The sequence below is a fragment of the Myotis brandtii genome, unplaced genomic scaffold, assembly GCF_000412655.1.
Source record: "Myotis brandtii unplaced genomic scaffold, ASM41265v1 scaffold3, whole genome shotgun sequence".
Classification (NCBI taxonomy): domain Eukaryota; kingdom Metazoa; phylum Chordata; class Mammalia; order Chiroptera; family Vespertilionidae; genus Myotis; species Myotis brandtii.
Genome location: NW_005361457.1, coordinates 378,283 through 394,696, shown reverse-complemented (window position 1 = coordinate 394,696; position 16,414 = coordinate 378,283).

The window sequence follows — 16,414 nt, the reverse complement described above, 5'->3', positions numbered from 1 at the left end:
GTAGCTCCCCAACCCCCTGATCGCCCTGCTCTGTGTGTGACAGTGGCGGCGCCCCAACCCCCTGATTGACCCTGCTCTGTGGGTGATAGAGGGCGATGCCCCAACCCCCTGATCTGCCCTGCTCTGTGTGTGACAGGGGGCGGTGCCCCAACTCCCCTATCGGCCCTACTCTGTGACAGGGGGGAGCACCTCAACCCCCTGATGGGCCTGGTCTGTGCGTGACAGGGGGGAGCTCCCCAACCCCCTGATCGACCCTGCTCTGTGCGTGACAGGGTATGGAACCCCAACCCCCCTGATGGCCCTGCTCTGTGCGTGACAGGGGGCAGCGCCCCAACCCCCTGATCGGCCCTGCTCTGTGCATGACAGGGGGTGGCGCTGCAACCTCCCTATCGACCCTGCCTTGAGTGTGACAGGGGGCGGTGCCCCAAACCCCCAATCGTCCCTACCCTGAGCGTGACTAGGGGTGGCATCGCAACCTCCCGATCGGCCCTGCTCTGAGCCCGACCAGGGGCTGCACCTAGGGATTGGGCCTGCCTTCTGCCACCCGAGAGCAGGCCTAAGCCAGCAGGTTGTTATCTCCCAAGGGGTCCCAGACTGCGAGAGGGCACAGGCCGGGCTGAGGGACACTGCCTCCCACCCGAGTGCACAAATTTTTGTGCACTGGGCCTCTAGTATATATATATATAATGTGGTGTGATGTGCTAAGTTAAATTGGATGTTATTACCAACTCTGTTGCTAAAGGCTCTGTGGCCTCTTGAAAGTCAGTTAACTACTCTGAGCCGCAGAGTTATCAGCTTTAAAGTGTAGTTGGTTTACAGGGTCGTTTCTAGTCAAAGGTTCTATAATACTTGGAGTATGTGGCCTGACCCCTGCCACTGAAACATTTACTTTCTCACTGGGGAAGCAAAGCAAATAATAAAAACTCTTATAAAGTGGTAGCACACAATTAAGTGATGCCTAAAAGAGCAAAATTGGTAGTATTTCATAGATATTTTAAAAACTGGACTTAACCTCCTTTTGAGCAATAAACTTGAAGAGGAGAAGGCATTCTTAGCAAAACAGAAGAACGGAATCGGGCATAAGCATGTCATCTTGAAAGAACTGTGTTAGGGCCGGGTTGGCTAAAGCAGTTTATGCTGGGAAGATGTTAGAAATGCGGGCTTTTGGTTTGTTTTTGTAATTTTTTTTCTTTTTAAAACTTTATTTCAACATAACTGTGCTTACAGAAATACACTCATGTTGGTTAATATAATGCAATTTAAATTTAACTTATTTTACATGATTTGCACCAAAAACTTGGTACATGGTTTAAGCATTTTAAAAAAAGACTTGCAATCTGTTTTAATTTTTATCTATTAAAAATGTATATAAAAGATCCTCCAAATTCTTCTCAAGCAGGCAGCAAGAACCTTGAAAAATTAACCTTTGGTTTGTTTCTGAAAAATAACACACGTATTGCACTGTAAGTTTATAAAATTGGTACAACAAAACAGTGTTGCAATGTTTCAATGCCAGTTTACAAAGTTCAATAACTAATGGATGCTAAAAAAAGTAGGGAGAGTCTATGTATACATGTGAAACTATAAATGCTTTTTTATTTAGTTAATATTGCATATACGGGAATTACAAATCTACACAAACCAAGATTCAGATAATTTCCTGAGTCAGAATTAACACTGTCAGCTAAGTTTATCTGCTGAGGTTAAGAAGGAAACTTCATATGCTAGCTATTTTTCTGATTTATACAGAAAAATAATATTTCTTCCCCAGCTTTTCAGTTCAGAACTGATATTTATACTATAGGCGAAGTAGTCCCTTCCATTTGTCAACATTCATAGAGTGACATGTGATGAGATCTACTTGGTTCTAAATACTTATTAGCACTCATATACAAAATAGTCCCCAAAGTTAGACTACAGGACTTTAGAAGTGATTCTAAAAAATCACTTCCTTCTTGGAAGACTAGTGAAAACATCCAGCCATAGTTATAAGAAACCTTGTAAAAAAATGTTGCCCTGTCCAGCCTCTGTGGCTCAACCTATGAACCAGAAGGTCAAGGTTTGATTCCTGGTCAGGGCACATGCCCAGGTTGTGGGCTTGATCCCCAGTGTGGGGCATACAGGAAGTGTCGTCCAATCAATGATTCTCTCTCATCATTGATGTTTCTCTCTCTGTCCCTCGCCCTTCCTCTCTGAAATCAATAAAAATATGTTTTTTATAAAATGTTACCCCTTGTGAATTATACTTCAATTTTAAAAAAAAGTGCCCCAAAGAAGCAGCTCTGAAAAGATATAACTTAAAATATCTTGAAAACAATAGATTTGAAAAATAGTTAAGATATACATTTTCATAAGACTACCTACAATTGGGCTTATAATGTATTCTAGTGTTTCAAGCTTATCTCTAGTCACTAACCATCAATTTTCAAATAACAAGTTCACTTTTTATTCCTTTATAAAAAGGGAAAATTCTAGCTTAAATTCTATCTAGTGGAGGGTAAACTGAGACAACAAAAAGATTTAGACATTTGATTGGTATGGTAGGGCCTGACTTTGGCCAGATAAAAGATTAAGCAGAGAAACTAGGTTTATTTCATAGGCAATAAGGAACTAGTACAAAGTTGTTTAAGAAGGAAATGATATGATGAAAGCACAATAAAGTCTGGCACTACCATCGAGAATCTAAATGTGGAGGAGGAAAGAAAGCAAGGAAGGAAATGGAATTGGAATAGACATTAACATTTTTTAAACTGAGGATCTGCTGAATGTAAAGCGTCATATTTTACGCTGTAGGCGTTCATACACTGTCTTGGTAGGAGAAATCAGCATATGCCATAGACACCCTAAATTTGAAATAACGAGTTCCAATAAAATGAGGGCCAGGATAGGGAAAATGTAAGAAGTTTGTGAACTGACTTTAAAAAATGATTTGGTGTTTTATTGACTATGAAGAAAGAGCAATAAAATATAATGTGGGTATATGAAATCGGGATTGGTAGAATGGTAGTGGTAATAAAGATGAAAAGGAAATTGAAAAAAGAAAACATTTTGGGAAAGAAGGTAATGAATCAATTTTATAAAGTAGCCTGTGAAAGGCAGTATTTTAGAAAAAGAAGAAAAGGACATTTTATATTAGTGATCCAAGAATCTGGTGTTAAATATTTAATTTACATCTAATTATATTTTTGTCCCAAGTAGATTCTGGGAAAGGATCTGAGGTGTTTATCTAAGGCGTCCCTTGAGATAAACTTTAGTAAAAGGCGAAAGATTTATACGATCTGAAGAGAAACCAGAGTATATGAGATAAACTTTAAATGTGCATGGGTGGGACATTCAAGTAGTTGCTAGTGAAGAGGCTACTCTATGCAAGCAGGACCAAGGGAAGGCCTAGGACTGAAAAGACCAGAAGCTTTAATTTTAATTTTGAGCATATGCAAAATAATTCAATTAACTGCCGAAGGAATTACACCACATGAAACATATGCAGTTCCAAATCACACAGCACTTTATTACTCACCAAAGTTCCTGATGCTGTGGGTGCAGGCTTAATGGGAGATCCTGGTGGTGCTGTCCTCTGGGGTCCGGCAGCTGGGCTGGTCCGGTCCAGATGCAGGGGGCCAGTGTTCCTCACCCAAGAGCTCGGTCGCCTCTCAATCGAGAGGTACTGGCCATTCTTCTGTCGTCTGGCAGAGAGAGGAGCGTGGAGCAGCATCGCTTGCCAGACTGACAAGGGGATGTGCCTTTGTGGCTGTCTCGACAGGCGAGCACTTTTTAAAGCCTGTAGGGTATCCATAGCAGTTCAGGTGGCTATCAATGAATTACATCAATGCATACATGTTCATTTCAAATAGGGCGAGGGGCTACATGTGGTTATCTAAGGAGAGTACATCACTCACACAAATGGTTATCTTGACAAGTCAGTCTGAGTTAGTTACTGAAGTTCAAATCCTTATCTATGAGGTACACACATTTCAGGACAGGGAATGTGTCCTTAATATCACACTTTATGTTTTAAGATAAGTTAACTCAAACATTTTAAAACCTTCTTAACATTTTTTAGACATTTTTAAAGCATTTTTAAACATTTCTATATATTACTACAACAATTTTGTACACTAGGAGAGATTATTTTATTTCTAAACTTAGGTAATACTCCCTAATAAGTTTCTAATAATGTTTACACACACACACAACACTCTCACACACACATTGGTTAATGCCAATATCCAAGTCATGAAAAAAGGACAATTATTTTTTTGCATAGATTGCTAATTATAAGTACTTACTAAGCTGTTACATACACAGGTCCACTACTACAGCCTAAGATTATCTTCAACATAAATACAGGTTCTGGTTGGGGAAATACAGTTGTAGGAGGAGGAAAACAAGAATGACAAAGTTAAGGAGAACTCTAACTCCTGTGTTTAATTCTCACTAATAGAGTTATCAACATAAGAAACATTCAAACCTATAGAGAATTTTTGTGAGTTTATTTGAGCCAAACTTTCGACAATTGCTGGGAAGCAAAATCTCAAGGAATTGAGAAAATGCTCCAGAGAATGACAGTTTTGCACCTTATTTTATACATTATAATAGAAAGAGGAGATAGGTGTGTTACATGAAATTCATTGGTGATAGGCTCAGGAGGTGGGAGAAAGCAAAGGGGGTGAGGAGAACCTCTGGGTTTGGATACAAAGTAAAATGATAGACACATACTTCTTTTACTAGGTGGGTATAGGACAGTTAATGGTCAACAATTAACTCACGAACAATGAGGGCATTTGTGGTCTCTGCAGAGCTGTGCCTGTGCTTTGAGGCAGAGGTCGCCAACCGGTGGTCCGTGGGCCACTGGTGGTCTGTGAGGTCTGAAAGGTTGGTGACTGCTGCTTTGAGGGGTCTGGAAAAAGGAAAATTACTTTGACATACCAAAGATATGTTATTGTAGATGCAAAAAGACAATAAACAGGCTCAGTTAGGGTAAAGACTCACCCTTGTCAGGGAATATGCCAGCCTAGGACATGACTACCCACCATAAACTGCTTTTAGTTGAAAAGTTTTAATTTCAAACCATCCTTTGTGGCTATTTTAGGTCTCTGAGTTTGTTAGTCGACCACACAGGCCTCGCCAGGTTTCATATGTGGCCCCTTTTGGTCTACAGCAGCAGTTCTCAACCTGTGGGTAGCGACCCCTTTGATGGTCAAACAACCCTTTCACAGGGGTCGCCCAAGACCATCCTGCATATCAGATATTTACATTACGATTCATAACAGTAGCAACATTACAGTTATGAAGTAGCAACGAAAATAATTTTATGGTTGGGTCACAACATGAGGAACTGTATTTAAAGGGCCAGAAGGTTGAGAACCACTGGTCTACAGAGTCATCTTCAATACTGTTCTCTCTTGACCTTGAAGCCTCAAATATTTAAATTCATATTTTATCAACTCCAATGGAATAGAACTAGCAATATTTTACACCAAGTTCTGAAGTTACCAAAATGTTTCATAACTAGAATTTATATGCAGACATTTCTACCTAGATCCCAGTTCTTGCCTGCATGAAAAAATGATACTCAGAGAGGACAGTGTGTAAAATTAAGCAACATTGAGTACGCTTCTCTTTAGAACACCTACCTGCATCCCACATGTCTTTCAGTTGTTACAGGCAGCAGCTTTAACAGTCATGGTGTTCTTGGGAATCTAATTGTCCTTTGGCTTATTATTTGTAAAGAGTTGGGCAGCATCATGGGCAAGGACCAACATACCCTGGATAGGGAATAAGGAGACCGGCTTACCAGATGCAGGATTCCATGGAAAAAGTCAAAGTGAAAGAAGAGACTGTGGGACTCCTGAGAGAATACTGCCAGGAGTGATGAGGAAAAAAGCCTGTAGGTAGGCTAGTCTCAGCTGAAGCTCCCAGGAGTATACAATGCCTCCAGGACAAGGGCTGACCATTCCCCTCCCTTTTCAAGTCACAAAATAATGAAAATGCTTCTCACTGGCTAGAGAAAGAAGCCCCTCCTTCTGGCTGGCCCTGCCCCCAACTGGCCCTGCCAATAGGGCCAGCTGGCCAACCACCCATGGCCCCTCCCCCAGACAGCTGGCACCCGATCAACACCCCCCCACCCCATTCGGGGATGGGGCCAGCTGGCCCACTGCCCATAGCCCCTCCCCACCACTGGCCCCAACCCTGATCAGCACCCACCACCCCGGTCAGCCCATAGCCCCTCCCCCAAGCCAACTTCGCCCCTCCACCCCAATTGGGGGTGGGGCCCTCCAGCCAATTGCCTGTGGCCCCTCCTCCCAGCCGGCCCGGTCCTGATTGGCCCGATTGGGGCAGGCCTGTCAGCCAACCATCCACTGTCTTCTCCTCCTAACAGTCCTGTCCCCAATCAGCCAATTGGGGCCTGGCCGGCTGGACCCCACCTGTGCAGAATTTGTGCACTGGGCCTCTAGTTTTCTTATAAAGATATAATAGGCAATTTTATCTAAAGATAGATGGTCTTATGGGAAACAAAACTAAGAAATAGGAAATCAAGCTTCTCTTGTCATTTTTAGGCACTACATGGTCTCCCTAATCTCCACAAGTATACTTCTTGCTTGTCTCTTCTTGTTCCTAATTTATTATTCCTAACTAGCCAGTCTTGCTCATAGCTGCATTTGTGTAATATATATATGTTTGTGGTAGTCCTATCTCTGCCAAGGTTGAGTCATTCTTGCTAATAAAATAAAAAGTGGCAAGTTTATATGCCTACTATACTTTATACAGATCTTCTAAGATGTTTTAAGAGATAATACATTTTGGAAATAAAATAGTGCTTTTAATCTTGATAGAAGATACTAATGCTATTATTTGAAAACTAGCCAATAATATTCCAATAATATTTGCTTGTGTTTTCCAATTTTGAAATATTTGCTATAGGCTAAAAGTTTTGTAAATACTACTAAACAATATTTTCAAAGTAGTAAGCATTTTAACTATAATAAGGAGTAAAGAGTATGAAAAATGTTGGTAATTTATAAATAACCTATGATTTAGTATTTCTCATTTCTTGTTCTGAAATTCCATAATTAGTATCTTTTGGGAATGTGGAAATACATATATTTCAAGTAACCCCTACTGAAAAAAATTTAGAGACAAAACAGGCAGGTTTAGGGAATAATGATGGTCCATAGGAGAGGAATGCATAGATGGGGGCTTGGAGATGCCAAAATGCTTATCTTACAGAGGATAGATAAATACCACAGGATAAGGAGTGGGGGTGGGGGGGCACAAACATTCACAGAGGATAAAGAAAAGTCATAAGATATCGGAAGAAGGAAACATATTTTCACAGAGGATAGAGGAATGCTTCAAGATAAAGCGAGAGTGGGGCACCACGTGAGCTTTGAGCTTTGAAACTGACACTATGTAGCAGAATGACCAATGAGGAATGCAAGGGTCCTAAATTAAGGAAAGGTCCAATTAGAAAAGGTCAGGTTCTAACAAAGAACTACAGAATGTATAAACTGAGACAAAGGAACACCACATAGATGGGGGCTTTTTGGATTTAGATTTTTTTCCCATTAGAGAGAGAGAGAGAGAGAGAGAGAGAGAGAGCAGGCTTTTCCCATTTGGGGACCCCTCCCCAGGGGGTCCCCTTTGGGGACACCCCTGCCCAGATGGAGTTTGTATATGCTTCCAATAAACTTCCACATTTTTATTAAAGAAATCTGTTGGTCTATGAATTCATTCTTCATCTTTGTTGGACAAGGACTCCCTAGAAGAAGTCTGCACCCCGAACCCCACGTTTCATATATGGCGCCCAACATCGTCATCTTTTCATGCTGATCTCATGTTTCACTACCATATTTTTCTTGCCTCAAGGTGACTTTTCTCCCATTTTCACAAACAATATTAATTGTTCATTTCTGTCACCTCTGCCCTCACTTCTCATCCATACCTACTTTTCTGTTTGCCAATTGGTAGCTATTTTTATGGTCATTGTCATTGATTTGTTTCACAGACACTAACTTTTTTTCAGAGGTAAGGAGAAAAGACCCCATTCTCTCCTGGGGGTAAATTTGCTTACAGGACTTTTAGAAATTCTCAGTTATTAAACTATTTGACAGTTTCCTTGAACTGCCAAGACTGCACTGTTTTGTGTTATATGAACCAGTTTCTTTTTGTCCCTGTCACAGATCGGCTGTCACAGACACTGGGAACTGGCTGTGTGATCAAATGTGTCCAGTTATTTTTTCTCTGGTAAAGTTCAATGGTCTTTTATGCCAAGAGGGCCTCCCTTGAGAGGAACATCAGCTCTGTAGACATGTCCTAAAAATGCCATATTTCATAGCTTTCTCTTGTGTGTGTGTGTGTGTGTGTGTGTGTGTGTGTGTGTGTGTGTGTGTGTCCTTTATGGAACTCTCTCTCATTTATATTGGAAAACGATGAGCAATCTTTTTGTACTAAGGGCAGAAATGTTAAAAATAAAAGTGTTTACAAATCAATTTTCATTTAAATCAAAAGTATTATTGAATCTCTTGAGGAAAATAAAGCTGAACAACTGTTAGATAAATCTAACCATGCATGTTTGTGTGCATTATCTCATTTCATTCTTGGGAGAGAGAAAAACACACAAAAACCAAAAACAGGAGGTAGCACCATTATAATTCCCAATTTTCAGATATTGAAACTGAAGCTCAGAGAGTTAAAATAACTGTTCAAATTCATACAACAGGTTACTAGCAATGAATGGGCTCTGATTAATTTATTCAATGCAATCTAAGACTTAATGACTTGACTATAATTATATACCAGCTTTAATGGCAGAGAGATAAATAAGATGGACCCTTTGATCCCATATAATCTTAGCTGCTATTTTTCATGTTGTTTTTTGGTTTGTATTGAGTAGCAGTGACCAAACCACATGATTTGGGAGAACACCAATTAGGCTGATTACAGCCACTTTCTGGTTCTCTGGACCAGTACATGATGCTCAAGGGCATCTTGGAGCCTGAAGGCCAGCCTCATGCATGTGAGGGATGCACCACTGTCAGCCAACTTCTGATGAACACCATCACTGTGGTCGCATTTGTTAGAAGAAATGTGCCAGGTCCTTAATGTCTTAATTGTCTTTGTTCTAGGCCTCATGTGTTTTCTCTGGTAGTTGTTTTATTATTGATGGGTAGCTGATTTGTATATTTTCCCATTTAATTTTTTTTTATGTATTTGTTCATGTAGGCTGTGTTTGAATCTATACCAAAGCCAGACTCAAAGCTGTGGAGCTTTAATGAGGCTTACAGCCTAATGTTATTCATTACTTCATAGATGTTGGTATTTTATTGCATACCCTCTTTAAATATAAAACCAACTGGTATCTTTGTTCAAATCATCTCCTGATTTATATTCTATGGCAAAGGTATTTTCTGTGGTTTACAATGTATGTATGACAGATGCTTGATGAATTCAGGCAAAACGATATTTAACAATTGAATTATCTCATTAGAATGAAATACCACAGTGTTTTATATTAGTGTTTTCTATTTTTATTAGTTATGTATACATTTAAAAAGTAAAATATAACTATATAAACAATGGCTGCTTTGTGTGTGTGTGTGTGTGTATCATAAATTGTCTTTTCTGTTTTTTGTTGAATTAGTGAATTCCACATACACAATTATGCTTGCAAATTAAAGGGTAGCTTTTCCCAACCAGATTATGGAACAACTTATTTTCATTTTCCCCATACTGCATTGCCCATAGAAAGGTGAAGTAAATGTATTTTAATTCTATTTTTTTTAGAAGTAACTTAATATGAAGGGTAATAAAAGATGCTAAGGGGCTAAGGGTTTTTCTTAGAAACTGTTTCTGAGGGCTTGGAATACGTGTAGACTTCTACAAGTCATAAAATAATAGGTAGGTTACACATGAACAAAGTGAAATGTTTATAGTAGTTCTAGTTTCAGGGAGTTTTATGTCTATCCTTCAAAGACTAATCATCTAATAGAAATATGCTTTTTTCATCACTGAAATACAGACTTGAAGACCCTCTTGAGCCCATTTTATGAAATAATGAACCTTTACTATGAGGTTGGCAGACATGCTTTAAAGGATTTAGAAACAGAATTTACTCTGCAAGCAGGGTTTATTCATTCCTAGCATAAATGGAAGAGATAAACTGGGGCTGCTCAAATGAATTTTGTTAATGATTTAAATTTAAAAATCCAACTGTCCCTGTCCCTATATATTGTCTTCCTCAACTTTTATAATCTTCCTTTTTCCTGTTTTGTATTTATCTCTTTCATTTCCACTATTTGTATGAATCTTCCTCAAAAAATACATTAAAAACAAACAAAAAATAAAGAAATAACCAAAACTCATATCCCTGTTGACTTATCTCATGTTTGAATTCTGGATGATCAACTACATATTTTGTTTAGGTAAATGCAAAACAACAAAAAAAAATCTTGATTAGGAATTGGAAGACTGGTTGGGTTTCATTTCTTCAACCAATTAGCTATATGATTGGGCAGAATCCTTCATATTTTGGGGTCTTATATTCATCACAGTTAAGTGTGCAAAACTCCTTTCCAGTTCTAACAATCTATCATTCTGCAACTCAAGAAATCTTAATCCTCTTGGGTCTCTATTTCCACAGAAACAAAATGTAGGTATTGTTCAGGAATGTAGGCGATGGGACAACTTAATGAAGGGATTACATATAATATTTGAGCAAAGGACACCAAGAAAAAAATGATAATGTATCCTGCAGCTAACTTCAATTTGAAGTCATTGCCACATTACTTAGACTTGACTTGGTAAAGAGAAGGAGCAGTTTACCAGAACCTGTGAAGAATGGAAGCTACAAGGAATGGTTGCCTAACAGGAGATACGGACTTCAGCAGAAAGATATAGATAGATACAGCCTACTGAAGCTTAGCAATGATAGAGTCTGGGGAACACATCTCTGACCTCTCTCTCCTTCTCTAAAATCACCCGCTGGTGCTTCCCAATGGTGAAACCTAACAAAGAATTAGAAGACAAAGGATTTCAGTTGATGTAGTCCATTTGGGTCAATTTTATAAGGCAAACAGCAGGGCAGAGAAGGGTCAAAAATAGATCTGGACTAACATATGAAGAACATTCAGCTCAGAGTTATCCTACTGAAAGATGGAAGGGGAAGCTGGATTCAGTGATGACTAAAAAATACTTTCTGGCAAATCCTCCTCTTCTGGATTTTAATTGCCAAGTCTTAACATATGGAGACTTATATGTGACTGAGATAGCTTGGTCTTATATAATGGAGAGGGTGGTGAAAGGAGGGGGAATCTTTTCATAATATTTCCTTTTATATATAATCCATCATTTCTCACTCAGAAAGATGGAATACTTGGAAGATTGCTATTATAATTGACATATTTCATTTTCCTCTTATAATGAAGTGGATATAAAATGATCAGAACAGGGTCATTTTGTAATGAAGAAACAATTCCATGGGACATACTTTCCCATCTGTAATTATTTTACAAATATCTGTTTTACATAAAAGACAATAACACAGTTGTGAGGCATGCAACACTGTGATAATGGCCAGCTATTATTTCCAGCAAAGCAGATGCCAACAAAGCACAGTAAGTAAAACCAAATTGAGCTTACAATGAACATGGAAACAGGACTATCTACATTTGAAACAAACAAGAAGATTGTGTAAAATAAATGAATAAATATGCACATAGTTAACCATAATTTATACCAGAAAGCTAATTCTTCAGAAATTTTCTTTATTTCTATGTGTTTAAATCTGCTGCCTTATCTAGAAAATGCTGTTATTTTAAATATATATGCTTCAGAAGATCTTTTACGGTAAGGTTTCCAATATACACAAAATTGAGTGTACATTTGTAAAGCTGGTTGAGTTGCAAGAAGATGCCTTAACTGAATTTTGGGAGCAGCGATATGTGGTTTCAAATCAAGTGGGTGAGCAAAATAAAGATTGGAAGAAATTGATTGTTTCTTGCACTTCTTTATTTCGTAGGCTTCAACTTTCATTGCTTTGCTGCCAAACTTACTCTAGCTAAAACTCATCTGATCTCTAAAACAACCTTCTTTTATGTCATGAACTGATCAGGGATTGAAATTTGGTTAACCCTCTGCTGAACTAGAGTGATTAGAAAGCACTCCAAGTAGCATTCAGTAGGGTATAGGAATTCTACTAAGGTGCAGAGGATACAAATCCTCCCAAATCACAGTGGTAAATGCAGTGAACTTTATTTTACACTCAGCGACAATTTGATTCATGTGATTGGCAGATAAAGTTCAGTTATTCCTAATATACTGCTAAAATTTTAATTAAATGGGTCATATCAAATGTATTTACATATTTTCATCTTCTACTCTCTACTTGGGCTGCATAAAAATATATTTCTCATTTAAAAGTCACTTTTTAATCCTTTTAACAGTATCCCATGTGGTTATATGACACCATTTTAATGTTTAATAGTAAAGAAGGAAGCAGTTTACACATTTGTCATGTTATAACCTATCCTGTCCTTAGACTTTCATGCATTTATTCATGTGACAGAATTACTAACTACAACTCTTGCCACATAAAGTGCAATTTCTTTAAAACACTTGCTTGACCAAACAATAGTGCTTGTTTTCTATTCAGTCTCTTGTTTTATAACATCTGCATTTTTTATTCATGCATTTATTCATGTGACAGAATTACTAACTACAGCTCTTGCCACGTAAAGTGCAATTTCTTTAAAACACTTGCTTGACCAGTTATGTTTCTAAATGACCTAGAAGATTTTACCTAAAATACAATAGTGCTTGTTTTTCTATTCAGTCTCTTGTTTTATAACATTTGCATTTTTTCATCTTGATATACTCTTCACCTATTATACACATTGATCTTACTTCCAAAAGACATTGTGGTAGTACCCTAAGTGTCTTGAAATGACATAGACAATTTCAATGTACAATTTGTTTTCTATGTTGATCACAGATATTTTGATGTGTCTTCCGTCTGGCCATTCCAACTGATAAAGATTTGAATGCATTAATGACATTTTCCTCTTAATGCTATAGCAATGCTGATTTACATCTAAAAATGTCTTAAGGATTTGAATTTTTTCTCTTTAAAACAGCTGACACTAAGCTCTAGGTTTTGCATTTATTGACAGAAGCCTAAGAATTTTAGACATCTTCAAAATGTGCTGAGCTCTTTAAAATCTTCAGCCAGAAGACCAAACCTGGCAATGATTCAGTGTGGTAATTCTCATGGTCTTGGCTGATAATGATTATAATATAATACAGAAGCATCTACGTTCCTCCTTTTTAAATTAAGCTACCCTGTGTGGGCTGATAGATGCATATATTCTAGGAATAGCTTCTCGGAGAGGGATAAGGTTTCACACACAGTCCTGCAAGCAGGTTGAGAAAAGGTAATCCTCTGACACATTTGGATTCACTTCTCTGACCACACTGACTCCATTATGTAGGAGTTATTATAGTCTCAGAGCATCAGCTTCTGATTGGCAATATTTCAAAGGTTAACTCTGTCCACTGAGGCTTAAACTACAGGAGAAGGTCCATTTTCTCGAGCGCTTGTCATGGCAAATCAGTTCACTATTTGTCTTCTGAAGATATGATGTAAATTCCATACTTGCCATTTAGGCATTTGGGATCCTTGACTTGGAGCGAAAAACTAAGTCCTCATATATTGCAGATAATTCATATGAACTGTGGTTATCAGATTAAAAATGGAATTCAGTGAGTACTGAGCTTGGTCATTGGTGGGCCGAGTTGAAATGTGAACACATTGTGAACTGGAAGGAAGGTAGGGAGTGATGATGCTAAACACATGAGAGGTGGGATTTAAACAATCAGCCTTTTGTATAGTGACTAACATGTGCAATATGGAGCTCTGAAGAAGAATTCTAAACGTCAGTCTGAAGACAAGAGCCAGGATAGCTGCATTCAAATCATTTGAATATAATTTTTAATAAAGATTCCCTGTTTTATTCACCATGTAGGGAATAAGGAGAGAGACTCTTCATTTTAATAAAGATGTAATAACTGGTCTAGAGAGCTGGGAGGCATTTTTGTTAATCATGCTATCCATATACAAGAATAGGACTTGGATTGACAGGGAACACCCTTAACCATTTAAATTGCCAAAGAGTCTCTGTGTCCAAGGAAAATGTAATTTTGGACATGAGTAGGAGTACCTTAATAGTTGATTTCACTTCATATCCATGTACTCAAGAAATAAGTTTTATAAATGATATAATAAATGAAGAAATGTTAAAGTTGTGTGTTAGATTCATAATATGCCCATACAGATGCTTCCATCTGCTTTACTTGTAGTTTTAACAACTGTTAGATAAAACGCAGTTTTCTGATTTAAATTACTAAATGTTAACAGGCTGATGATATAAAGGAAATGGAATTCAGGATTTTGTTCACTTATCTCTTAATGGATTATGTGGCTCTGACAGACCATGGCACTTTTTGGTCTCATTGATTCTCTCTTTAAAGATTTCTCTGTTGCCCTAATTCCTAAGCTCTATTGCTTTCTCCATGCAATGACATTTAATTCTACAAGTGAAAAGTTTTTACTTTGTTATAAATGTTCCATTATTTTCCTGGCTATGTTGTTAGTTAGGTTATTGTATTAAATCTTAATTCTCAAGATAGAAGTTTTTGAATTATTGAAAACTGTTGCTTCTATCTGCTACCCTACTACTTACCTTTCCTTGCTTTCTCCATTTCTTCCTCTCAATTTTTGATCCCCTTTCTCCTTCTACATTTCCTCTTCAAGCAAGGGTGCCTACATGTTCGATTAGGCATCACTGATTTAATATTTTTCTTTCTATGCAGTTACACAGTTAGTCCCATTGACCTCTTTAGCAGAGGGTTATATATGCAAAGAGTGAGATCAAAAGCTAAGATCAGAACACTGTCCCCAAGTCAATTATTGCCTTAAGTTTGGGGTACTCTGATCCTAAAATATAATCTGTATACAGTACATACTTATGTTTGACTGTGATTATGATGCAAACTAGGGTAAGGACCAAGGAGGTTCCCAGTGGAGAGAGCATTGTACAGTGAGAATCACTATAGAGTATTGTTGTTGTAGAATGGGATTCTGTGATAAATTTTATTGAAGAAAAAGTTACTCTTGTAGGTTTCAATGGGTGATGCTATTTGCTACTAGTTCCAGGAATATGCATACTACTGCCTGTGTTAGAACACCAAGTAGCAGTTGAAGATAAAACCCTAGCGCCAACTATATAATAAATGTAAAATCAACCTATTCAGGATGCTGGAATATTCATAAAATTTAACCAGGACCTTAGGTAGTTTTCTCAGAGTTCTTCACAGAATGGTGTCTACAGTGTCATAATTCCAGAATACCTTTTGGAAATGAACCAATATGTGTTACACAGGCTCACTGTCTTTTTTATCTAACAGATTCTCTCAGTGAATATCGTGGGTGAATATTTTGTTGATTGGCTAGAGCTTCTGGAAATTCCAAATTGTCATCTAGCAGTAGAATAAGTATGAATGGGAGAAGCATGCATTTCCTTCTCCCCATTCCAGTAGATACCTAGAAATTAGAGTCCCCTGGTACAACTGAATGTGTAGGAGAAAGAAGGCAGGTGCCTCAGAGCCTCTAATAATGCTCCCAAATGAAGAAACATCTTGTGTTGTTGGCTGTTGGTAAATGAGAATGCTGAGTTCTGAGATTCAATTATTTCTCCATTACCTATACCCTGTTGCATACAGCTGGAGGTTTCTCTTACAAGGAAGAGGAAGAAGCTAAGATTGTGATCTCTGATCTTGGCCTTGCACTGTCCTGTGGGCACTCTTTTTGTCTAATGCAAGATGCAGAGTTGATTGTAAGCTTTCAAAACAAGGTTCTAAACCTGAGTTAATGTTCAAGGAGCAGATATTGATCTTGTATGTGACAAACACACTACAAATTAGCAAGCTGTGGGAACCCTAGAGGTTATATCTGTCATGATTCCAGTTTCAAGTTAGCAATCCAAACTAAAGATACAGCAGAGGGAGCTAGGACAATTGTAACAATGAAAGCGCTCGCTCTTGCTCTCTCTGTAATTCTAGTTTGTATTTCTCCCATGGCCTTCAAGATAATAGCTCCTGCCTCAGATATGCTAATTAACTAGAGGAATCCTGCTTATGCTTGACCAACCCCTTGTCAGAGGGCTATTTCCAGAAGAGGTGGGGAAATATGCACAAAGTAATAACTGTTTAGTCTCCAGAACTGGACTCAGATCGGTGCCACTGTGGCAGTATGGCAGGACAACAAACCACCAGGGACACAGGATTTAGAATATGTGTGTGCTCTTCTTTCTCTCCCTAGGATCCCTTCAGGCATGCCTCGCTGCCTAGCTGTCTGTGACCC